The 27,588-nt window shown below is 40.9% G+C and overlaps 2 non-coding genes across 2 annotated transcripts; both read right to left on the bottom strand.

Moving 5' to 3' along the window:
• Positions 1-16,739: 16,739 nt before the first annotated feature.
• On the bottom strand, positions 16,740-16,812 carry trnaa-agc (transfer RNA alanine (anticodon AGC)). The gene has a single exon. It is a non-coding gene; the product is annotated as a tRNA-Ala (tRNA).
• A 10,227-nt stretch (positions 16,813-27,039) lies between these two features.
• On the bottom strand, positions 27,040-27,112 carry trnaa-agc (transfer RNA alanine (anticodon AGC)). The gene has a single exon. It is a non-coding gene; the product is annotated as a tRNA-Ala (tRNA).
• Positions 27,113-27,588: the final 476 nt, after the last annotated feature.

Genomic DNA, 27,588 nt, shown 5'->3' with positions numbered 1-27,588 from the left:
GGTAAACAGTGTATTATCGCTGGATGATTCGTTTAAAGTCTAATACTGCGGGTAATGGAGTCGCCAATGACTAGGGTTTTCAATTCTTCAGAGCTAATGGTGGGTGCCTTCGGCATCTCAGACCCCGTAACGGGAGGAGTAGAGACCAGAGAAGGCTCGGCCTCTGACTCCGACTCGCTGCTTAATGGGGAGAACCGGTTGAAAGTTTCTGTCGGCTGAATGAGCGACACCGGTTGAGCATTCCTACAGCATTTCCCTCCAGAAGCCATGAGAAAGTTGTCCGGCTGCGGGGACTGTGCGAGGGGATTTATACTACTATCTGTACTTACTGCTGGCACAGATGCTGTTTCATCCCTTCCTACACTAAAATTACCCTTGCCTAATGATTGCGTCTGAAGCTGGGCTCGCAGCACAGCTATCCTTCGCTGTAAGGCGATCGTTCTCCTGTATATTATGAGTACAGCGACTGCAAAGGCATCATGTTAATGTTACTACTTAGCTTCGGCTGTTGGAAGTCCTGACGAACCATGTCCAGATAAAACATCCGGAGTGAAAATGTTGAGTGAGGGAAAAACTAAAAATAGAAACGGTAATTAAAAAGTAAAAAACGTAAAGTTGTCAGGTAGCAAAGTAAGGTTGGCCACCAATGCACTGTTTGGGACCTCCCAGCCAATTTACAACAGAGGCTTCAACTAATCCAGAACAGTGCTGCCAGAGTCCTGACCAGGACCAAGAAGTCAGATCACATCAACCCGATCCTGGCCCAACTCCACTGGCTACCGGTCAACTACAGGATCGACAGGATCGAAAGCGTTCCACAGGGATGCTGGCCCATGTTGGCTCCAATGCTTCCCAGAGTTGTGTCAAGTTGGCTCGGTGTCCCTTGGGTGGTGGACCATTCTTGATACACACAGGAAACTGTTGAGCGTGAAAAATCAAGCAGCGTTGCAGTTCTTGACACAAACCAGTACGCCTGGCAACTATTACCATACTCCCGTTCAAAGGCACATAATCTTTTGTCTTGCCCATTCACCCTCTCAATGGCATACATACACAATCCATGTCTCAATTGTCTCGAGGCTTAAAAATCCATTTTCAACGTGTCTCCTCCACTTCATCTACACTGATTGAAGTGGATCTAACAAGTGACATCAATAAGGGATCATAGCTTACACCTGGATTCACCCGGTAGGTCTATGTCATGGAAATAGCAGGTGTTCCTAATGTTTTTTACACTCAGTGTATATTTTTTAAATAAATCACTAGAGCTTTGAGATAAATCTGTAATGAAAAGCGTTATACAAATGAATTATTATTATTATTATTATTACTGTTATATATGAACCTACACACACTCACAAGTACACGCACACACACATCATCTAAGGTGTCGGGGGGAGGTGTCGCTCCACAGATTATGGCAAGGTGATAGGTCGAATGTTTGGGAGGGGGCAGGGAGAGGTAAAATGGGGGACAAGAGCACTTTGGGTAATTGGTTATTGTCCCTTGGGACAGGGGGAGAGACATGACATCATACAGTTCCAGAGAGAGAGAGAGAGGAGAGAGAGAGAGAGAGAGAGAGAGAGAGAGAGAGAGAGGTAGAGAGAGAGCGAGAGAGAGAGAGAGAGAGAGAGAGAGAGAGAGAGGAGAGAGAGAGAGAGAGAGAGAGAGAGAGAGAGAGAGAGAGAGAGAGAGAGAGAGAGAGAGAGAGAGAGAGAGAGAGAGAGAGAGAGAGAGAGAATGGCAGATAGAGAAGACAACCATTTATGATTTTTACAAAATGTGTGTGTGAGTGCAGGGCTCAGGTGGGTTCTACCCTAATATGCTTACTGAAACAAGACCATAGTGACCACACACTCACATAGATGCACACGCACGCACACACACACACACACACACACACACACACGCACACATCGAGGAATATGAAGTGGTGGAGCTGTGGAAAGAGAAGAGAGAGAAGGGAAAGTGAAAGGAAAGGAGGAGTGTAAGGGTGATGAGGTGGAGAGAGGGCCCAGAGGCTGGGGAGGCTATCTCCTACAGTGCACAGTTTAGGGTATCTGTGGTTAATGTCTTCTGTGAGAGAGAGAGGGAACAAGGGAGCGAGGGAGAAAGAGAGAGAGAGGCAGCGGGGTGTGTGTGTGCGTGCGTGTGGGTCGGATTTTAGCAAGAAGTAAAATGTTTGTTTAGGAGCTGTTACTGCATTGCTGTTAACTGTAAGTATGGGCCACTCAGCAAATGGAGCCAGCCATACTCATACGAGGGAGAGCGAGAGAAACCTTGCTTGCCTTCTTAAATACACCTGCAGTGCAGACTAGCAGACTAACTGACTATGGAAGCTCAGTCAGAGCTTTTCAAGCATAGGGGAGTTGTGTGTGTGTGTGTGTGTGTGTGTGTGTGTGTGTGTGTGTGTGTGTGTGTGTGTGTGTGTGTGTGTGTGTGTGTGTGTGTGTGTGTGTGTGTGTGTGTGTGTGTGTGTGTGTGTGTGTGTGTGTGCGTGCGTGCGTGCGTGCGTGCGTGCGTGCGTGCGTGCGACCAGGGTTGTTGCGAGTAACGTATTACATGTAATTATATGTAATCAGTTAAATGTAAGGGATTACAAAAATCCAGGAACTGTAATCCGTTACGTTACCAGCAAAAATATTGTAATCAGGTTACAGATACTTTTGAAAATTGAAAAAAGTAGATGATTACTTCAAGGATTACCTTTAAATCTTTGACACTCTGTTTTCTCAATTACATTCAAATCAGCATTGGAAAAAGGCGTAAATTTAAATTTGTTCAACGTGAGAGAGTCTGAACTTAATCCAAAGACCACTATGATGACACTCCAAATGTGTTTGATGGATCGTGGGAAAAGAGCAGGAATAGGCTTTTGTAGGCTACAGTCCAAGCTATGTCTTCTAATGGTGCGACTGCTGTCAGCATCCAAAGTTATCCAACTTGAATAAACGCTTGGCGGTAAAGATGGCAGCAGTGGTGTAGTCACTTATTATTGATATCTACATTGCGCATTGATGTGAATCCATTTTTGGACTTACATTTCTCCAGGCCCATCCCTCAGCTTTTTAACAAAACAGAGCTGGGGTGGCCATTTTGTTATTGTTATTGCCCTTTAAACAGCTGCATATGATCAAGATATCAAATAGTCACCAACAAAAAGGTAAACAATAGGCCAATACAGTGGAAATGGGGGGGGGGGGATGATTGCCAGCAAAGCCACTACACAACACAACACTAAACAATACATGAATTGCACTATAGGATAAAGTAGGATAAATAAAGGGGGCATATAAAACAGACAACAAAAGCTCTTACAATATTCGATGATTATATTTCTCAAAAACAGGTTATTGGCTGCATGTGCACCACCATGTCAGAACAGTAGGTGAAATTAAGAGGTAAAAATACACCAAATTATTAAGGTGAGGAACATGGGCTACTAACATCTTACTACAAACATGCATTTACTTTATTTTATTTAACCTTTATTTAACTAGGCAAGTCAGTTAAGAACAAATTCTTATTTACAATGACGGCCTACCGGGTTAGGGTTAGGGTACTTTCTTAGCTACTGTATACATATCTCCCTGGCATATTACATCATTTATGCAGCAGCATACAAGACATTTTTGAACTCACCACTCATTGTTGAATTTGCGATTTCACAATTGTTGTGTGATGTTTATGTCCAACGGCCGATGAGCACCGACGTGTTTTATCTATAATTTTTCTTAATTATTTCTCTGCATATGACAAAGATTGAAAAGGATTTGCCAGTAGATTGTCGACTTGATTCATGATGATGACTGCTAGCTAAGTCCAATCAAAGCTACTGTAGATATAACGTGATTTGATGTCATTTTATCTGTGGCCAATAACCTGGCCTTCTTGGATGGGCACTTCTAATGTAACTCTATGGCAGCACCCAAGGGGCTTGAATTATCGAAGTCTACCCTTAGACTTGGCGGTGACGTAGTGTCCCCATGAGTGATAGAACACTGAGCCAATCACAGCGCAATGCTCCGTAATTTTTTCTGGCTTGCCCCATCACCACAGAAAGCACTGAGCTAGGTTGAAACACCTGCATTTTGGAGCTTCCTTACTCAAGAAAACAAAAAAAGAAACCATATTTGTATGCAGCTTTATTTACTCAACAAAATATATATTTTTTTACATTGGTTGTAAACTGATATGTGACACGTATTAATGCCAAAATAACATGCTAAACAGGCAAGTCCCGCCCCCAAAAAAATTATATTTATTTTTTACAAATTTCTTTGCTAAAAATGTGGTGCTCAAAACCAGCCCCACATGCCCTGAATGACGGTCGCCACTGGGCCTATAGCAAATGCAGCATACGGCATTAATTTTTCACATGTAAATAGCACTTTCAGTTGTGCTCAAAGCATGCCATTCCATGAGCACAGCATTTATTTTTCAACTTGAATCAATGAGCCTAATCAGTCCTCCATGATAACAAAATCATAAACAACAGAGTAGGGCTGGCTAATAGGTAATTAGTTTTGGGGTTATGTTCAGGTAAAACAATTTGACTAATCTATACTTCCATATTTCCAAGTCATATTCTTGAAGTGTAACGATTTTCGTCGTCAGATGAAGAGTAGTCGGACCAAAGCGCAGCGTGGTAAGTGTTCATGTTATTTTTATTAACACAGAACACTAAACAAAACAACAAAGAGAATGAACGAAAACGAAACAGTCCTGTAAGGTGCAGCAACACAAAACAGAAAAAAACTACCCACAAAACACAGGTGGGAAAAGGCTACCTAAGTATGGTTCTCAATCAGAGACAACGATAGACAGTTGCCTCTGATTGAGACCCACACCCGGCCAAACACACAGAAATAGAAAACATAGAACACAAAACATAGAATGCCCACCCCAACTCACGCCCTGACCAAACCAAAATAGAGACATAAAAAAGGAACTAAGGTCAGGGTGTGACATGAAGATCAAGGGGTATAACATTTATTGGAATGACTGGAATTCTGAAAGGCTTTGGGTTTTAATGTAAAGATATCATTTAATCGTATTATTATACGTGGTAAAAAATGATGGGTTAGAAGAAGCCTACATAACCAACCCATAAAGTAAAATTAAACATCCATATATGGCCAGCTATGTAAACTTCAACATTGATTAATCCTGCAATAGACGTCGTTCAATTGGTAACATACATTTTGGTATTCTTCTAATGCCTCTTAAGGGGAAAGAAATCTAAAAATAACTGAAGGTAATCAGATTACATTACTGAGTTTGGGTAATCCAAAAGTTACGTTACTGATTACAATTTTTGACAGGTAACTAGTAAATGTCACTGATTACATTTAGGCAATAACCTACCCAACCCTGTCTGTGACCCAGCTGCTGTCAAGCGGCCCCTATACTCCCCAAGGACGAGTTTTGCTGGATAGGCGTTCAAATATTTATCTTTTAAAGGGACCGGGGTCAATTCCATCCATTTCATTTCAAGTCCATTCGAGAATTTAGGCTACTGAAATTAAATTCGTAAACTGAAAGTTTTTAATCGAAAATGTACTGAAATGATTTTAATTACATAAAATAATAACTGAGAATGAAAATATCACTGTTTCAACGAGAAACCTATACAGATTATATTGAATGAGAAGTGTCCTCCACTCCTTAGTCCTTAAACTACTTGCCAGTCTAGCAGTTTATCTTATCATAGGCCGGTCTCGCCATCTAGTGGTGAAATGTAACACTAACTCAGTACAAGTCAATTGCAAATCAATCATAAGGGACAGTTCGAAAATAACTCCCGTGGGAGGGTGCTCCAAAATAGGGATGGTTGTCAAATTCTGTTATTTTTGCTTTGGGGAGGGTTGTGTGGTATTGTATTGGGCACAGGAGAGGGTAGTGTGTTTTTTTCCTGGTTTACATTTGCCGTTTTGCAGGTTTTAATATATATTTCTTCCATCCTAGACAAATTTCCTCATCTGCTTGGATGCACCTCCCCTATATCTAGGTGTTTTGGTACTTCCCTTTTGACCTATGCTTTTTCATGTGCTTACTATACCACAGGTCAATATAGTCTACCAGTCTAACTCTTTATCCTGCCTTCTATGCACCATTCATAGTGACGACAGTGGTAGGTATATCATTTGTCCAGATCTAGGCTAACTATTAATATAAAGGGAGTGGCTCCTAATACGTGACCGGATATTTTATTTCTGAGGCTCATAAATATAGCATCAAAATGCTGAAAATCTGATTTCCCCTGGTTGATCACTGTCTGCAGTCGGCTCTGATCATAGTGTAATGAAACAGGCAGAGAGAGTGAGCTCATCCGTCCGTAGCCCTGTGTAGCATCGACTGTGCTAAAAAAAAAAAGTGGTAAAGACTATATCCACATTTTTAAATACAGTTATTGTTATTTGTGGTCGCAATCATTCTTTTTTAGTTAATCAATTTTTTTACAAGGGGAGAGTTACGTGAGAATATTTTTAACATTTGGGAGGGGGGTGCATATTTTTTTATGACACATCAAGTTGGACAACAACCAATGACTCTCTGTTCCATCACATTACACAGTCATTGTCTTCTGTACAGGGGAGTTTTGTTAAGAGCCCATCTGAACATTAACAAGTCTTGCTTTTGTTACGGTTTAGGAAGCATAAGGACCTTATATTTCATATCAGTGAGAAATGATTTTCTAAAAACAAAAGGTTAAATTGATACACACCTTGATAGGGTTAAGGTTAGTGTTCCCACATGGCCATATCTACATGTTACAGCACTTGTTTATGGAAGACAGAGGTGACCACCTTTGCTAATTAGCTATCTAGCATGCTCCAAACACCTTTGTGTAAGCTAACTTGGGAAGTGTAGTGGAAGTGTAGTTTCGTCGGATGAAGGAACCCATAGCTGTATGGATCTGTGCAAAACTGCTACAGTAAGTGTATCTTTTTTATTTGAAGGATCCTTTCTTGCTGATGAAAGATAAGGACCATGTGTTTCAAAAAACGTATTGCAAGCGAGGATTATTGACGTTTCTAAACATTAAAACAATGTCAGGATTGTAGTTCACGTGAGGTAGTCGTGGGCGAAGCTAATGGCTGAAAACTAGGGAGAAGGCAGAAGAGTTGGGTAGTAACACGTTACATGTAGTTAAGTACATTTTTTGAGGAACTAGTACTTTCTAGTTACTCTCTGTGGGCTGTACTTGTAATCTTAATCAAGTAATTTCTGAAGGAAGTAACTTACTTTTACTCCATTATATTTTACCAAATCACTTCCGTTACACCGCTTTATATTATTATATTGTCACTGTCAGATGAAAACTTTGTCACTCCAAATAATTTATTTAAATTAAATTATTTTACATGAATGATACTATTGTTTCCCAATTAGCTGTTAATCTCCCACCTATTCCTCTCTTTGGATTGGTGGATCCATGTCGTTATTTAATACTTTTTGGAGTATTCAATGAGGGGTGTTGACGTCAACCGCATGTATTCAATGGTAAGAGATGTTACGCCACAAGGTCTTTGACAGTAGATGGTGTCGCTGTGAGAGGGAGTGTTTTCGTGCTCTTCAAAGCAATATTGAGGGTTAGGTGGTTAACAATCAGATATTGGCTATTAATATTGAAATCAACTAACTATAACTTTTTTTATGGACATGGGATAAGTTTAGAGTTAGTTTTTGTCAAGTTGAATGGGAACAATACGACAGAAAGACAAAAGTAGACGAAATAGCCAAGTCTCACAGAAGACGGCTGACATGCTAGCTAGCCACAACGAGGACCAGAGCAGCATGGATACACAAGAAGCCGCGACCTCTAACAAGAGAAAGAACAAAACTGACCAGGATGAAATCCTTGCAACCTCTTTACCTCAGACCCCAAGTAAAAATCCTCCGGTGAAAAAAGTAAAAGACGACATCTCCATGTCGGAACTTTTCTCTGCAATCCAGTCCCTGTCTACTAAACAAGACGCCACGCTCTCCAAAGTGTCCATCATAGAGCGGGCTACAGAAGAAACATCAAAGAAGATCGATCATTTGTCAGAAACTGTCAATCAACTACACTAAATTGTGAGCGAGAACAAGGAAAAGAACGTTCCTAGAGAATGAGCTGAAGAAAATGCAATCCAAAAATAATGAGCTGTGTGAGAATGTAGCTGAACTTCAAAGGTACTTTCGCAGGTGGAATCTGAAAATCCAAGGTGTAAAAGAGGTAGAGGGAGAGGATATTAGAGAAGTAGTTATTAATATCCTGGGAAAAGTGCCACCATGCATCAAAGACAGGCTAAGAGACGTGATTGATGTGGCACATCGACTTGGGAAACGAAGATCTGATGGACCCCCTCGTAATATCATCTTGCGCCTATGCGCCATTACAGAGACATCATATGGAAAATGGCCAAGGGGAACAAGTTTCTGGACGAGAAGAAACTCCGCATCAAAGAAGCTCTGATACCGCAGGATCAGGCTGCCAGAGAGAAACTGTGGCCGCTGATACAGAAGGCGCGACAAGCGGGAAAGAAGGCGGGGTTCAAGGGTCCACATGCGTTTATCGAAGGAAGAATGATTACTGGGTAACTGTTGACATGAACCAAATTGGAACTGTGAGTACAGTTAATGTACTGCCAATAATACATGTACCGTTCGAACTACAACTGATTACTGATGAACACTTGCCAAAGAAAAGGAAGTAAATAGATTTGTTATTCTGTTAACCACCGCTACCTCAGCTGAGCGTAGTTTTCCGTCGAGTAATCCTCTCAAGGTTCACTGTTTTATTGTTCATATTAATACTTGTTATCTAATTTGTGTTTTTTATTGTTTTAATGCAGGAGTTCGTTTTCAATTCACTCAATATCGTTAGTCTGAATGCTAGGGGTTTGAGAAATCCTACAAAAAGGAAAGCTTTATTTTTATACTGTAAACGCAGTAATGCAGATTTTGTCCTTCTTCAGGAAACTCATTCGGGTGAAAGTGATTTGACATTTTGGAAAGCACAATGGGGAGATATGGCCTATTTCAGTCATGGATCAAATCATTCTGCTGGTCTTTTGACACTTATTCAGAAGTGTAAAGGTGACATTCTAGAATCCACATCTTCACAAGACGGCAGATGGGTCATAATAACTGTTAAACTTGACAATGCTATTTTCATCATCTGTAATGTATACGGACATAACTCACATGCTCCTAATAAGACCCTTTTTACCCAATTTACCAGGAAAGTACAGGATTTAAACATCAAATACTCAGAGGCTTTTCTAATTATTTCAGGGATTTTAATGAAACACCAGATGCATCTGTTGATCGTTTTCCTCCTAGAACGAGTCAAAACCCTCAAAATAGTAACATTATTACTACATTATGCAAGGATCTCTGTGTTGAGGATGCCTGGCGTTATTTCAATCCGGATGCTAAGGGTTATACCTGGACCAACAAAACTATGTCACGTAAATCTAGAATAGATTTATTCCTAATTTCCCCTTTTTTGTTACAATTTGTTATAGATGTAGATCATCAGTTCACTCCCTTTTCTGATCATCACTTGATTTCCCTGAATTTACAAGCTACTAAAAAATCAAAAGGCACTCGAGGGTATTGGAAATTAAACAATACACTTCTTAAAGATACTGATCTCATTGAAAACATCAAATCATTAGCTAAAGATATTTTTTGCAAGAAAGGACTTGGGTCATGGAAGTAGATGGGAATTTTTCAAATATAAAGTCAGAGTTGTAGCCATTAAACGCGCTAAAGAGCTGATGCAATTAAAGAACCATAGAGAAAAGGAGATGATGAGCAAGCTTGACAGTTTTCTAAAGAAAGATAATCTATCTGAAGAAGAGGAGTCTGTGTTCAGGTCTTTACAACTAGAATTAGAACAGACTTACACAGATCTGGCAAAAGGTGCCTTTGTAAGGTCAAGAGCTACATGGATTGAAGAGGGGGAAAGAAACACTAGTTACTTTTTTGCACTTGAAAAGAGAAACTACAAAAGAAAATCTATAACTGCACTCAAAATTAACAATGTTTTATGCAAAGATCCCATTACTGTCACAATCGTCAAAGGGACTGAGAGAGGACCAAGGCGCAGCGCGTGGAAAGTACATCTTCTTTTTTATTTTAAGAAGGAAAAAACAAAACAGACGACCGTGAAGCTAGACAAACATAAGTGCTGACACAAAACACTTCAACATAGACTATTCCCCACAAACAGCTAAAGCCTATGGTTGCCTTAAATATGGCTCCCAATCAGAGACAACAATAACCAGCTGTCTCTAATTGAGACCCAATTCAGGCAACCATAGACTTTCCTAGATACCTACACTCAACCATAGACACAGCTAGACTTCTATACTAAACATAAACCCAACTACTCTAATAAACCCCCTAAACCTTACAACCACCCTAGACACTACAAAAAACACATACATTCCCCATGTCACACCCTGACCTAACTAAAATAATTAAGAAAACAAAGAATACTAAGGCCAGGGTGTGACAATTACAATATTATCATTTGTCAATTCCTTTTATGAAAACCTTTACAGCTCTCAATTTCAGGAAGATGGTTGTGAAAGCTACATTTGCCACATTCAGAATTGTGTCCCTGTAATTGAGGATGATTTCCACTCAGTTTGCAATTCACCTGTGTCAATTGGAGAAATTAGAGAGGCACTGAATTCAATGAAAAAAGGGAAATCACCTGGCCCTGATGGCCTGTCAGTTGAATTCTATAGACAGTTTTGGGAGTTGCTAGAAGACCCGATTTTCAATATGTTTCAAGATTGCATTAAAAATGGGGAAATGGTCTCCACTATGAAACAGGGCCTTATTTCATTGATTCCGAAGCCTGATAAAGACCCTTCTCTCATTGACAATTGGAGACCAATTACTTTATTAAATGTTGATTACAAATTGATTGCTCTGGTTTATGCCAAAAGATTAAAGAAAGGAATAGATACCATTATAAATGAGACTCAAACAGGATTTATGAAGGGCCGTCACATAAGCTCTAACATTCGTTTAGTCTTGGACCTTATAGATTATTCAGATGCAATTGACTCAGATGTGGTTGTCCTATTTCTGGACTTCTGTAAAGCCTTTGACACAATTGAACATGAATTTCTCTTTAGGTCTCTTAAACTTTTTGGATTTGGTGAACATTTTATTAAAGTAATTCGCATATTTTACAAAGATATAAATAGTTATGTGCTACTAAACCTTAATACTTCCAAAAGATTTAGTATCAACAGAAGTGTACGACAGGGATGCCCAATTTCGCCATTTTATTCATTTTGGTTGTGGAACTTCTATCTCTAGATATTCTGAATGATGAAAATTTATATGGCTGAACCATTTTTAACAAAGAAATCAAAATTTCCCAACTGGCTGATGATACTACTCTTTTCTTAAGAGACAAAGACCAGGTCGCACATGCCCTTAATGCTATAACGGCATTTTCTATTGCATCAGGATTAATGCTGAATGTTTCTAAATGTGAAATCTTATGTTTATTTGACTCTGATGATAAAGAAATTGAAAATATTCCTGTAAAGGACTGTGTTAAATATTTAGGAATACATATGTCAAAAAAACACTTAGTCAGACAACATTTGAATTTCTCTCCTAAAATTAAGAGAACTAAAAATATATTTAATAATTGGCTACAAAGAGATCTTTCTATACTTGGGAGAGTACTTCTGTCCAAGGCAGAGGGACTGTCTCATTTTGTGTACCCCTCATTATCGTTATGTGTAAATCCAGCTACTTGTAAAGAGGTCAATAAGACCTTTCTTGACTTCATCTGGAAAAATAAGTCTCACAAACTAAAAAAATCTGTCCTTTCTAACAAAAGAGCTGAAGGCGGTCTAGAAGTGTTGGATTTTGTTGGCATAAATAACACTTTCAAGATAAACTGGCTGAAAAAATGTTTGCTCGATACTGACTCAATATGGTATTTCATTCCAAATAATGTTTTTAATAAATTGGGAGGTCTTCGATTTTTACTGAAATGTAATTATATTCCTGAAAGATTACCTGCTAAATTGGCGGTTTCACCAACAAGCTTACTGGCCTGGAAAATATGTTTCCTGCAGAATTTTTCCCCTCATAAAGCTCTTTTGTGGAATAATTCAGACATAACTAAGGAATAAGTCATTGTTCTACCCCAGCTGGCATGAGAGGAATATTGACTTTGTTCTGGATATTTTCGACAACAAGGGTAATATTCTCACATATGAACAATTTATAACAATGAAAGAGTTTCCAATACCTTTCAGAGAGTTTATTTCTGTGATCAAAGCCGTTCCCAGTGGTCTAACTACACTTATGAAAAGTCATCTTCATTTTGGGAATGATAACAAAGTTTATCCAGAACTCATATTGGAAGGCGTGGGCTTACATGAGAAATCTTGTTGTAATAAATACACTGCTCAAAAAAATAAAGGGAACACTTAAACAACACAGTGTAACTCCAAGTCAATCACACTTCTGTGAAATCAAACTGTCCAATTAGGAAGCAACACTGATTGACAATAAATTTCACATGCTGTTGTGCAAATGGAATAGACAAAAGGTGGAAATTATAGGCAATTAGCAAGACACCCCCAAAAAAGGAGTGATTCTGCAGGTGGTGACCACAGACAACTTCTCAGTTCCTATGCTTCCTGGCTGATGTTTTGGTCACTTTTGAATGCTGGCGGTGCTCTCACTCTAGTGGTAGCATGAGACGGAGTCTACAACCCACACAAGTGGCTCAGGTAGTGCAGTTCATCCAGGATGGCACATCAATGCGAGCTGTGGCAAAAAGGTTTGCTGTGTCTGTCAGCGTAGTGTCCAGAGCATGGAGACGCTACCAGGAGACAGGCCAGTACATCAGGAGACGTGGAGGAGGCCGTAGGAGGGCAACAACCCAGCAGCAGGACCGCTACCTCCGCCTTTGTGCCAGGAGGTGCACTGCCAGAGCCCTGCAAAATGACCTCCAGCAGGCCACAAATGTGCATGTGTCTGCTCAAACGGTCAGAAACAGACTCCATGAGGGTGGTATGAGGGCCCGACGTCCACAGGTGGGGGTTGTGCTTACAGCCCAGCACCGTGCAGGACGTTTGGCATTTGCCAGAGAACACCAAGATTGGCAAATTCGCCACTGGCGCCCTGTGCTCTTCACAGATGAAAGCAGGTTCACACTGAGCACATGTGACAGACGTGACAGAGTCTGGAGACGCCGTGGAGAACGTTCTGCTGCCTGCAACATCCTCCAGCATGACCGGTTTGGCGGTGGGTCAGTCATGGTGTGGGGTGGCATTTTTTTGTGGGGCCACACAGCCCTCCATGTGCTCGCCAGAGGTAGCCTGACTGCCATTAGGTACCGAGATGAGATCCTCAGACCCCTTGTGAGACCATATGCTGACACATGGACATTTGTGGCCTGCTGGAGGTCATTTTGCAGGGCTCTGGCAGTGCACCTCCTTGCACAAAGGAGGAGGTAGCGGTCCTGCTGCTGGGTTGTTGCCCTCCTACGGCCTCCTCCACGTCTCCTGATGTACTGGCCTGTCTCCTGGTAGCGCCTCCATGCTCTGGACACTACGCTGACAGACATAGCAAACCTTTTTGCCACAGCTCGCATTGATGTGCCATCCTGGATGAACTGCACTACCTGAGCCACTTGTGTGGGTTGTAGATTCCGTCTCATGCTACCACTAGAGTGAGAGCACCGCCAGCATTCAAAAGTGACCAAAACATCATCCAGGAAGCATAGGTACTGAGAAGTAGTCTGTGGTCACCACCTGCAGAATCACTCCTTTTTGGGGGGTGTCTTGCTAATTGCCTATAATTTCCACCTTTTGTCTATTCCATTTGCACAACAGCATGTGAAATTTATTGTCAATCAGTGTTGCTTCCTAAGTGGACAGTTTGATTTCATAGAAGTGTGATTGACTTGGAGTTACATTGTGTTGTTTAAGTGTTCCCTTTATTTTTTTGAGCAGTGTATATAAGACAAATTCTTCATTCACAAAACCAACTTGCACCGAGAGGAAAGTTTTTCTGGAACATGCTTATTCCTGACATTGTCTGGAAAAATGCATGGTTAAGGCCTTACAAATACTGTATACCAAACAAAGTTAAAGAAGTGCACTTCAAAATTTTACATAAGATATATCCATGTAACTCTATGATTTCCAAATTTGTGGCTATTGATGATATCTGCGTTTTCTGTGAAAAAGGTGAGAATCTGTCTCACTTGTTCTTTGAATGTAAATTTGTGTCAGAATTTTGGGAAAAACTTGCAAAGTACTTATTTACCATTATGAACACTGCCTATAATTTTAACATAAAATATATATGTTACTATTGCAATGATAACAAAACCACTGAAATGATTGTTATTATTTTTTAATTCTTGTTGCCAAATACTTTATACACAAACAAAAATTCCCAAATTCTATACCAAAATTACAAATTTTTCTGATTGAATTTAATTATCTTATTAAAACACTAACCCTAGTGAATAACAACAAGAATAACACCTTCATGAATCATTATAATAACATATTTTCAGAGTGAATATAATTGCACTTAAATTGTTTATTTTTTGTATGTTTGAGCATTGTTAATACCTGTGTTTGGTTTGCTAGACATGTTTGATGTAGCAATGTAAGTTGATTTTTGTATTATTATTATAAAAAATAAAATAAAAAAGATGTTACGCCACTAGCCTCATGTCATGAATATGCATAGCCATCTCGAGACAACTCCTATATAAAGTGATTTTTTCCCCCCCTCAAAGTTGCTGGGAAGTAAAATCTTCTACTTATATCAGTACACTCTTAACAACCTAAGCATTACGAAACTTATATTCAATCAAATAATCCTCATGTGGCAAATTCGACACTCTCAATGACCTCCATACCGAAACTCCTCGATGTCACATGATGAAGAATTGACCCAGCTATCCCTGTTCCCCCTTCTTCTATGGTGAAGTGCACGTCTTCACTCCTGAGGATATTTTTATTTGTGGGTTCTTAGCCAGACGCGATCAGAGGTAAGTAGCACGTTAATTACCTTCTGACTTGTAATATGATATATTTCTGGAGTAAGATAGGTATTTCTCGGATATATCGCTGCTTTTGAAATTGTGTTTTGAGGGCGAGTGCAAATGATAGGGCTAGGTAACTAACGAGACAAGTAGTTAGCTAGGGCTAACAGAGAAACTGACAGGATGTTTAATCTTATGTTTTTAGCTCCCCATGTGATCTCTAAGTGGTGGCTAAATTACTGTAGCTACTAGAAGTATTTGTGTTTTTGTTTGTTTCTTTATATTTACAGCTTGTAGCAGCACAACCAAGGGGGAGGAGAATGGGCCTGCCAAGAAAACAAAATAGCCTTCCAAGTGGAAAGTAGAGGTTCGGAAGAGAAGGATGCAGGGTAAATCCTACTTTGGCAGGGAAAAGATGATTGAGTTGACTATGGCAATTCATATCTGCACTGTTTGATTATTTATTACATGATTCTTACCAGAATACTTTTATTCCATGCTGAAATGTCTGATTTGCATACTAGCAACAGGATTAATAGTGAAATTTCGATATACATTGTTTGACTGTTGGACAACTTACCTGATCCTACTTGATATTTCATTCTGAGTAAAAAATGAAACATCACACTTTGTGTAAATATTTTTAGGACGCATACACGATCACATTTACTTGAAATTATATTGTGAAATAAATGTTCATTAATGCTACTGAAATTGTGAAATTATTCTAATCTCTTTAGTACATTTTTAATAAATTGAGCACTATGATATAGATATTAAGTCAAATTTGATAAATACAGTAATTAACACTGTACAGCACGGGAGGGTCGGAGAATGAGTCCAAATAAAAGTTTGCGAAACGTAGCGCGTACAATAGGTCACTTCTCGAATGCGTACTCCATTTGTACTTATTTTGAAGCATGCATCGATGCAAGCTGCAACGGAAAGTATGCAAATAAATATGATACAAACGTAAAAAATGACATTTATTGAAATCAATGGCAGCTAAATTGTTACGATTCACATATGTAGCTGATAATTATGAAGTCCAATGTACGCTTTGTGTATATCTTGTTTCGTCTATTGTTGCCATTGTCCTGGCTGGAAGGAGGTTCAGTGAATGTGGCGGTGAAGCGTGAGGTAATACAGTAGGGGTTGTGCGAGTGCTTCTTAAATGTATTGTTTTATGTATTCTCCCCACTCTGGTCCTCACAAGAACATACTCAAGAGAACGTACTGGAGAAAACATTCGGAGCATGAGTGTGGAGCATGGTAGGTAGTATGTTTGGAGAAACACCCCTAGAGTTTGAGAGTTACAAGCCTCCAATCACCCAGTAATTTTTGAACTGTCCCTAAATAATCCTACTAAAACACTGCATGAGAAATATGTCATGGACTCAAAACAATTGAAAGTACAGAGTATAAAACAGTACTTAGCCTAATATATGATTAACAGCCACGATAGCAGCGTCTACCGATAGGCCTATTTTTAATTAATATTTCAACTCGTCACCACGCTCTACCTTCCACTGGTGTTTCCCAACTGTAGTCCTCGGGTACCCCCAACAATAGACATTTTCATTTTAGAGCCAGACAAGCACACTTGTTTCAATTTGGTAACTAATCCTTCGATTAGTTAAATCAGTCCAGAGCTACAACAACAATGTGTGCTGATTGAACCAAACTAAATAATTGGAGGATGCGGGCATCGATCCCGCTACCTCTCGCATGCTAAGCGAGCGCTCTACCATTTGAGCTAATCCCCCTGTGCCTCTAATAAGAAGTATGAAATCTCAAGGACCGCACTGCCAAACCCCTCGTCAACTAGAAAGGATACTTTCTTTTTAAAGCATGCTTGCTTTAGCTGTCTAAAAGTATTTTTCATGGTAGTTCGGTAACGGTTGAAGCAGCGACTGCAGTAAGCCTAGTGGTGGAAATAGTTGCATGGTTAGTGAGTTTTGGGTGTATGATAGCAGAAAAACCTGTGAGTCTGGACTTCCCCCTGCTGGCTGTATGTGGAATAACATCAGGATCAGATGATCGTGGGGATATGCATGTTAGTCGCCCGAACATGGTCACTGTTTTCCTGTCTTTTGTCGTTCTTATGCTCACTGCGTCTCAGATGGATCGGTCCAAGGCCTTTCTACAGTAAGCAGAGGAGAGGACAGCCTTCCAGTAGAATAGATAGAGTCACAGCTCCCAACATTTACTAACAAATGAACAGCTACAGATATTTCGCTTGCACTTGTATGTGCTAGAGAACTGTGCTACATACCAGTTATTTTCAATATGTATAAATATAGAGATAGAAATACATGTATGACTCCTGTTATTTTTGTTTTACCTTGTAATAAAGCACTTAAGTGGTGATCTCTCTTAATGGTTCATGAGTAATTTGGTATTGTTCGGCATGTTTACCTGCCTAAGTACCTTAGATCGCAAGCCCATAATTAGTCAATGGGGCTGACTGGCTAGCTACTAGTACTGTTAGCTAGCCAGATAGCCACAAAGCATTGTTAGCTAGCTACTGTAACCACAAAGATTTGACATCTATCTTGCATAATAGTAGTTTTAGGTCATTTTTTCCTGTTTAACTATTGTTAGTAAAACGTTTACTGTTGACAGGAGAACAAGAGGAGACAATAGGACGAGGTGGATAATTTTATAATAAGGCAGTTTAATTACATGTAAAGATATCTTAGTAAAATCTTGCAGCAAGGCTCTTTCAGTCTGACTCCTAGTGAATCGTCCGGAAAAGAGGGAGTTTCCAGAATTGTTCAGTACTATATAGACAACAAGCAAAGTAGGTAGATCTGCGAGTCCGGCCTTCCGATTGGTCGATCTGGGTCTTGGGTAGTCCTGATCAGGCCTGGTGTCCACGTTCCATTGGTTCCTGAGAGTTCTTTGTCCTGAGGTCCAACCATGGGTTGGGTGTGTCTGTGTGATTGTCATGGGGGAGGGGAATTGTGGGTGCCGTGTATATGTCCTATGTGTCCAGCATATGTCCAAGAGAAAGAGGGGGTGTGTATGTTGTGTCAACTTATAGGTAATGTTGAGAAGTTGTTAAAACAAGTTACCAATATCTAATACAATTTCTTACAAATCCCCCTCTTCACGTCTCACAAGAGACGTGACATAAAAGTATATAAAAGACAAAACTAAAGGATAAACTTTGTCAGAAGACAAATTTTTAATTCCCTCTCTTCACGTCTCACAAGAGACGTGACATAAAAGTATGGAAAGACAAAGCTAAGGGATAAAATTTGTCAGAAGACAAATTTTTGATTCCCTCTCTTCACGTCTCACAAGAGACGTGACATAATAGTATCTTAGTCCTCAAATAGATAGACAGGTCCAGCTTCCCCATCCTCAAGCAATGGGAACATTTGGGCCCTTTCCTGATTAGGGTCTATGGCTGCAGTTATTACAAGAATGGCCGCAAAAACAGAAATTGATACTAGGATAGAGGAAACCAGCGTCTTATATTTACCAAAGGCATCCATCCATGAGTCCCACATAGTAGTGTCCACTCCAGAATGCTGTTTCATCTTACCATTAAGGGTACGAAGTCCCTCCAATGCTACAGTCAGACTCCTATCCGTAGCTGTGTTATTGGGAATGAAGGTACAACACTGTGCACCAAACATTGCACAGACCCCCCCCCCCGTTCAGCCAATAACATATCAACCGCGATTCTATTTTGAAATGCCATCAAGGACGTAGCTGCCAATTGTCCATGGACCGCCTCGAAGCCTTGTTGAGTCCAATTGCCCAGTTTCTGGACATTAAAATGAATGTAGTTAATTCTGTCCACATTTTTATTAACTGTACACCACCAACAAAATGGTGATTCAAACCCAGCTGTCACTTGGTCCGCCAGTTTATATTCATCTGGCACCCCCTAGGGAGACCAATAGCATCAATGTAAGTTGAGTCGTAAATGAGCAAGGACCAAAAAGGAGACCACTCCAATAACTACCCCTGGAGTGGCCAACCACACATTAGTAAACCAAAAAACGAGAATATGTTAAACCCTCAGGTCCATCCCTCTATGCAACCTGTACCAGGTGGGCTCGTCGCCACCCGGGAACTTCAAACCTTCACAACAGGGAGGACAAACATCACTTTTTATTCATTCAACATCAACTACAGCAAACCAAGGGTCCTCCTCTGTCAGCCCACTCTCCTGCGGAAGCTCGTTTTCGTATCAGCCTCTCCAACTGGAGCATCAAGCAACGGCATCATACTAGAGGCTCCTTACACATCTGTAACAAACTTCTTCAAACAAGGTATGATACAGGCAACACAGAAATGAAAAACCACAACTAGTGTCAGAAATCCAGTAATCATCATTGCAGTGTACTTACCAAAACAACCACCCAGCCAGGGGAACAGTCCACTCTCCTCCACACCTGCAAGACCCTTCATCTCCACTGTTAACCTTGCCAACCCACTCAGAGCTTTTGAAATGCTCCCATCCGGACTAGTATTGTTAGGAACAAACGTGCAACACTGTTACACCTCCCTTGTTGGCCAGACTTATGTCCAGTGTTAGTCTATTGTGTCTACTGGTTTGTGAGGCAGCATCCAATTGTTCAGCCATCCCTGTAAGTCCTGTGTGGGTGTGTTTATAATTGATCCAGACCTTTTGTTTTAACATCAACAATAGCTGGGCCAATGATGGGCATCAGATGCCACAGGCCATCATTCCTGGTTAATGTCTGGAATTCGTGGGGGACCCCTATTGGGACCCCCAACAGGTTGGTGTGCATGTTATCTGTACCCTCGGACCAAGGAGCGTCACGTTTCTGCCGTCTCCTGGGTTGGTCCCAAGCCTCTGTGTCCTGTGTAGCTCCCAGAAGTTGATTAGCTATAATAATAGGCAACGGTGGTATCAGACTGGCCAAAACACATGAGCAACGACAATTTCCTTTCAAAAATGGGGTTAACCGCCTGGCAGGTCCACACATCCACCATACATCAGCAACACCTCCAGTTCCTAGTGGTATTAGTGATGCAGGTAGTAGCAGGGAGCCCTCCATAGTCCATACCGCTACCTGTGCCAGGGATACAGCTGTTATATCCCCCATATGCCTTAACTCCCCACGGTACCTTCTGGGGAGGGACCACTGGGAACACAAGACTCAGAGTTTTACACAGGGTTGAATTTGGCTCGAACTTTTCCAATATGCACATCCAACCTTCCCCATTACTTAGGACAAATGGGTGAGCAGCCAGAATAGGTCTGGCATGTCCACATACGACACAGTCCTTTCTATTAAGTGTTTTGTAGGTCAACCACATATTCTCCCTTTCCTCATACTCAGTTTCAGTCCCCAAATGTTCACTATCTGAGATGTCTTTTATATTTATTATCTGTACCAGATTGGAGAGCTTAGGTGATGGCGTGGGACTTGGTCTTGAAGTGGTGGAGGAGGCCGGCTGAACCCTGGTCCGTTGGAACTGGTGGTGGTTCCGGCAGCACTGCGATGGTATCATCCCCATCGTATCCTGATCAGACAGCTCAGGACTACAAGCAGTCCTGTAAAACCCCACCCTCTCCCAGAGAACACATCATCAGCCAGAGATCAAGCAACACTTTCACTTCTATGAACGAACACAGTGAGGAAAGGTCGGGGTCAGGGAATTCTTCATTAAGGAGTTGACCCCTGAGCTTTATTAGCAACAGTTCTTCTCCTTAACTCTGTGATCATTCGGCAGTGTCAGTGTGTCTCACCCTCCAAGTGCGATATGCCCCCAGGTCGAGTGATTCACCTTCTCCCTTAATTCACCTGCAATGTATAAACTCTTGGACATACAGGTCTGGTTAGCAAACAGTTCCTCATTTGTTCTTTCTGATTATATATTTAACTTCTATGTCTAATTTTTTAGCTATAAATGTTTAATTTTAAATAAGTTTATTATCCAATAGGCCCCATCCTTTCCTAGTCCACAATGTACCCTCCTTCGTTTGATACCTGGCTCTGGCCAGGTATCAACCTTACCTACTCTAAATAATAACTTAGTACATCATATTCTAGGAACGTCCCTTTTATTCCCCGCATATCCAATTCTCCCTTGGGCGTACATTCATATCTATTCTTTTCCAATTCTCTGTCAAGTGGCTTATCTACTTTGAAATGTATCTGTGCTGCTTATATATGTTAACCCCTTTCTCCTATCTTATTTCACAGCCTACCTTGCTCATTTCCTGGTCCACCCTCCCCACTCTGCTCTCAAACCTTCAAGGTCTGAACAGTGCGGGGTAGACCCATCTGTCTGCCTTTTTGTAATAATAGTCAATAACAACTGTGTGCTCCTTCACAATATTAACTAAGTGTCTCACTGTTTTGACTTTATCTGCATGGATTTAAAAATAACCACAGGTCTTATAGTGTCAACCTTTAAAGTCCTAACATAACCTTAATTAACCTATCTCTATCTTCTAATGGCCAATACAAATGCTTACCTTATGGTCAAGAGTTATAAACTCTATTATAATCAATTTACCTCAAAACTAGTATCCCAAATGACACAATCTCATTATTCTCACCACATTTCCCCGCGAGTGATCAAGTCGCCGGAAAATGCAATGGAAACAGAAAACAGGTCAAAATGTTACACCTACATTCGTGTTCCATATCTAAACATACCAAAAGAACCCTTTATCTTCTCAAAGTCCCTTGCCTAAATAAAACTCAGAAAGTAAAACTCCTATTCCCATATGAGTGTATTCTTTTAAGATATCTTATCTCTGGGTACACGGAAACCCTTAACCTTAATGTTTACTCCAAAAAACAAAATTATGTCACCAGCATTCAACCAGTCGGCTGGGAGACCATTGGGTGCTGCAATACTGCCATCTTCTGTCCATTCTCTGCATAGCTCTCCACCCACTCTTATTCAACCTTCTCAATTTGAGCCATATTAGTTTCTTATTTTAACTATTGTTTTCTAAATTTTTAATTTTTTTAATTTTTTAATCTATTATTACCTAGTTAGACTAGAGTGTCCGTGACATACATCCATGGGGATCCGGTTATAGTTATTCTAATAACCATGTGAAAGTGCCCAGGGACACCCCAAATGTCAGTAGGAATATCACAAATAAGGGGCCAGATATCCCTAGCCTTGCCCAGGGAGGGAGAAATATCCCTCTAACTGGGCGAGGTTCCTTTATCAGGGGAGGCGGAGTTTGATTCCGCATCACCTGAGTCAGAAATGTCTTCATTTGGAATCGAATTTAAGCTGTTTAAATCAGCTCTGACTTCTGTCAGTGTTCTAGAAGGGATTGGGGCTGGAGTGCAATGTGTGAGGTGGTGCCAAGGTGCGCCTGATTTACCTTTGACCTGGACTGAGTGTGAAGTAACCTCCCTCACTTCGTACTGTCCATTCCACCTGGGTTCTAGCCACTTTCTCTTGTGGACATTAACCCCACCCAGTCACCAATTTTAACTTCCGTGTGCCAGATCTCCCTTCTGCTTCCCCGTTGGACCTTATGAATCTGTGTGGAGAGAGCTGCAGAATGTTCCGTCAATTATCAAACATTACAATTTGTTGTACATCAAGGGCGGGCATATGACCTCCCTTCCTTGGTGGACCAAGCATGACTCCTCCAGCCATTGTCTCATGAGGAGAGAGATGGGTGCCTGCACCTGGAGAGGCTATCATGGCCAGCAACGCCAGGGGCAGGACTTCAACCCAAATCAACTTCAAACCTGCACATACATTTGATTGGCGCGTTCCACGAGACTTATGAGATTGTGGCCTGTACACTAACCCCATCATTAAACAACATCCATTAATCAGTTGACATTTACACATCCGACCCTATTGGTACATGGAGCGTTTGTCATTACACAATACACATTAATCAGTTGACATTTACACATCCGACCCTATTGGTACATGGAGCGTTTGTCATTAAACAACACACATGAGTTTGGTTTGCAGCCACTTAATGACCTATTTTGCATCCTCCCCTGCTGTTGGTATTGCCTCAACCCATTTAGAGAACCTGTCTACCATAACTAACAGGTACCTTTTTCCATTAGTCACATTGTCTTTCCCCATATCTGTGTGTGTTGGTGAGTGGTTCATTCCCCAGGTCAGGTCTCCGTTTCAGTTCCTGTGCAGCTCTTTCTGCACAGGAGTGGGGTAGACCTTCAGCATTGAGTGCGTCTGCCATGTTTTTGTCAGTGTTGACAAATGTGATGTGTGATTGTGTGCATTTATTCTGGATTTTCGTTTTCCTTTCAGCGCTGAACGTGAATTCTTTGCTCATCAGATATGCTGCAACCCCATGGTGGGTGTGGATTTCCAATGGATGGCACATTATCATGTGGGCTGTTTTTCCAATAGCTTTTGCCACTGCAGCCACATACCTGGAACATGTGGTTTGTCCTTCTTCAATGTAGTCCAGTTTGGAGGAGTGATACCTCAACACTCTTCTCTCCCCCTCTAGGTTCTGGAAAAGGATGGATGATGTAAATCCCTCCTTTTCAGAAACATCCAGATGGAACTTGTTTTTTTTTTAGTCAGGTGCTGTTAAGGCTACTGCCACTTAGAGGTCTGTTTTCAAGAGTGCAAAAGCCTTTGATGCTTCAGTAGTCCAGGTCAATGATGAGTGTAGGTTAGTGGTGAGCAGCTTCAGGGCCATGGAGCATATTCGTCAGACATGCCCTGGAAGGGGGGAGGTGATTGCTGAGTGAATGGATTTTGAAAATAGGGAGGTGGTGCTTTTTTCTCTCCCTGTGGCAGTTCTGGGTATAGATGGGTGGGGGCCGATGGGGTTGCTGTGGTGGTAGGTGGGCCATCATTATTATTGGGCCTGCCCTCTTTGGTGTCAGTTGGTGCTCCAGTGACCACTCCCATCGTATCAGGTTTCCGGTAAGGGAGAGCTTTCCTAATTTCCTCAATTGCCCATAAACCTATTCTCATCTCAGCCTGTGCCTTTTCCCTTTGCTTTGTCCCTTCTTTTTTTAAATAAGTGACTCTTATTCTTATCAACTTCACATTCTATCCCTTGCTTCACTGCTTCCTCCAATTCTTTCTCCATAATGAGGAGTTGCCCTTTTGATGGGGCGACTCCACTAAGAAAACCTGTTTGAGTCCATTTCAGCCTCACTTCCTCCCAAATCTTTTTAACGGGTTTGTAGTGTAATTTCCCGCCTGCTCTGTCTTTCATTCTCTGATCTAAATATTCGTTGAATTTGTGTTTGGGGACGATAGTCGTGGTCATTTTGTCGTTAAGCTATGTCTGGGTCTATTATTGTCTTTGTATACTTTAGCCCGTTACTGATCGAAACCAGCGATGTATTTTTCTTCCCCTCTCTTCCCCCAGTCCCGTGTCCGACTCGCGTGGACAAAGGATTTTATTGGCGTGTATTCGATGAATTATTTTCGTTTTCCAACAATATATCAGCTATATCTCTTTGAAACAATATACGAATATATTCACGCGCTCCTGTTATAATTGGAATGACAGTTTTAGGTACTTTTAATAAAAAACATTATTGCTTTTCGCTAATTTAATTAATTAAATACTTTGGCAAAATATTTCAGAAGTTTCCTTTGGGGACAATATACTAGTAATTCAGGCGCTCCTGATATAATTGGAATGGCAATTATATGATATATAATTCGAAAGATATTATTTCTATTAACTTTTCCGATTTAATTTGAACTTTTTCCGATTAATTAAATACTTTGCCAAAACATTTCAGAAATTTCCTTTGGGGACAGTATACTAGTAATTCACGCGCTTCTATAATAATTTTCAAATTGATTCTCACCCTTAGGGATTTATCAACAGCAGGAGAGGGAAAAATCCGGTCAACTCATCAGCAGAAAATAGTTGCTTCACAGCAATATATACACATCGACACGGCGGTCACTTTATCACAGCCTCAACTAGCATATGGCTAGTTAGTAGCAATTGGTCTCGTGGAACGTTCAATCCCCCACATTGCGACAACACAACTTACACATATAATTACAACACAACTTACACATGCAATATTACATTAGAATTCTCACGTAACACCTAGCTAAGTATAGCTACTGCACGACTATTTGAATTCACATTAGATTTCTCACGTAACACCTAGCTAAGTATAGCTACTGCACGACTATTTGAAAACGTATGGATTCTTCACGGTACCCCTATCTGATCGACTGTCAAATATGGCCCGACTGTGTGAATCGTTATATATATATATATATTTTTTTTTTTTTTTTTTTTTTATGGGTCTTCACGGTAACACCTAGCTGATTTGCCAAATCTAACTACTGCCCGGCTATTTGGATCCCATCTTTTAATTATGGATTCTTCACGGTAACCCCTACCTGATCGACTGTCAAATATGGCCCGACTATGTGAATCGTTATAAAGCCTATTCTTCACTGTACACCTACTCGATCAGCATACCGCGTAGTGCCAGACTATGTGAATAAGTCTTTGACCTATTAATACTTAGATATCTGTACACAATGCCTTAAATTCTAAACAATTCCACATAAATTTAGCAACAATTCACTCACCACAGTACTCCTGATCATTGAATTTAGATATTGGCTATAATACAATATACAGATTTTGGTCAAACGGGCATCTGCTCACCTCTTTAGTTTCGAGCTCTTTGATCAGTTTCCTGTGTGTGTTGAATCGCGATTCTCCCTCGAAAAGGTCACCTCTCCTCTGGATAAATTTCTCCCTCTCGTCTCCTGTCCGATGGATTTTCTATTGGGCCGTATACAAATATGTTTTGACCATCCTCTGCTTCCAAGTTTGTTAGTAAAACGTTTACTGTTGACAGGAGAACAAGAGGAGACAATAGGACGAGGTGGATAATTTTATAATAAGGCAGTTTAATTACATGTAAAGATATCTTAGTAAAATCTTGCAGCAAGGCTCTTTCAGTCTGACTCCTAGTGAATCGTCCGGAAAAGAGGGAGTTTCCAGAATTGTTCAGTACTATATAGACAACAAGCAAAGTAGGTAGATCTGCGAGTCCGGCCTTCCGATTGGTCGATCTGGGTCTTGGGTAGTCCTGATCAGGCCTGGTGTCCACGTTCCATTGGTTCCTGAGAGTTCTTTGTCCTGAGGTCCAACCATGGGTTGGGTGTGTCTGTGTGATTGTCATGGGGGAGGGGAATTGTGGGTGCCGTGTATATGTCCTATGTGTCCAGCATATGTCCAAGAGAAAGAGGGGGTGTGTATGTTGTGTCAACTTATAGGTAATGTTGAGAAGTTGTTAAAACAAGTTACCAATATCTAATACAATTTCTTACACTATCTGGCTAGCTAAATTGTTACGATTCACATATGTAGCTGATAATTATGAAGTCCAATGTACGCTTTGTGTATATCTTGTTTCGTCTATTGTTGCCATTGTCCTGGCTGGAAGGAGGTTCAGTGAATGGGGCGGTGAAGCGTGAGGTAATACAGTAGGGGTTGTGCGAGTGCTTCTTAAATGTATTGTTTTATGTATTCTCCCCACTCTGGTCCTCACAAGAACATACTCAAGAGAACGTACTGGAGAAAACATTCGGAGCATGACTGTGGAGCATGGTAGGTAGTATGTTTGGAGAAACACCCCTAGAGTTTGAGAGTTACAAGCCTCCACTCACCCAGTAATTTTTGAACTGTCCCTAAATAATCCTACTAAAACACTGCATGAGAAATATGTCATGGACTCAAAACAATTGAAAGTACAGAGTATAAAACAGTACTTAGCCTAATATATGATTAACAGCCACGATAGCAGCGTCTACCGATAGGCCTATTTTTTATTAATATTTCAACTCGTCACCACGCTCTACCTTCCACTGGTGTTTCCCAACTGTAGTCCTCGGGTACCCCCAACAATAGACATTTTCATTTTAGAGCCAGACAAGCACACTTGTTTCAATTTGGTAACTAATCCTTCGATTAGTTAAATCAGTCCAGAGCTACAACAACAATGTGTGATGATTGAACCAAACTAAATAATTGGAGGATGCGGGCATCGATCCCGCTACCTCTCGCATGCTAAGCGAGCGCTCTACCATTTGAGCTAATCCCCCTGTGTTAGTAAAACGTTTACTGTTGACAGGAGAACAAGAGGAGACAATAGGACGAGGTGGATAATTTTATAATAAGGCCGTTTAATCACATGTAAAGATATCTTAGTAAAATCTTGCAGCAAGGCTCTTTCTGTCTGACTCCTAGTGAATCGTCCGGGAAAGAGACCAGTTTCCAGAATTGTACAGTACTATATAGACAACAAGCAAAGTAGGTAGATCTGCGAGTCCGGCCTTCCGATTGGTCGATCTGGGTCTTGGGTAGTCCTGATCAGGCCTGGTGTCCACGTTCCATTGGTTCCTGAGATAGTTCTTTGTCCTGAGGTCCAACCATGGGTTGGGTGTGTCTGTGTGATTGTCATGGGGGAGGGGAGTTGTGGGTGTCGTGTATATGTCTAATGAGTCCAGCATATGTCCAAGAGAAAGAGGGGGTGTGTATGTTGTGTCAACTATAGCTAATGTTGAGAAGTTGTTAAAAC

Source organism: Salvelinus fontinalis, chromosome 29, assembly GCF_029448725.1.
Source record: "Salvelinus fontinalis isolate EN_2023a chromosome 29, ASM2944872v1, whole genome shotgun sequence".
NCBI classification, from domain to species: Eukaryota; Metazoa; Chordata; class Actinopteri; order Salmoniformes; family Salmonidae; genus Salvelinus; species Salvelinus fontinalis.
This window is presented reverse-complemented; position numbering and strand designations above follow the sequence as displayed.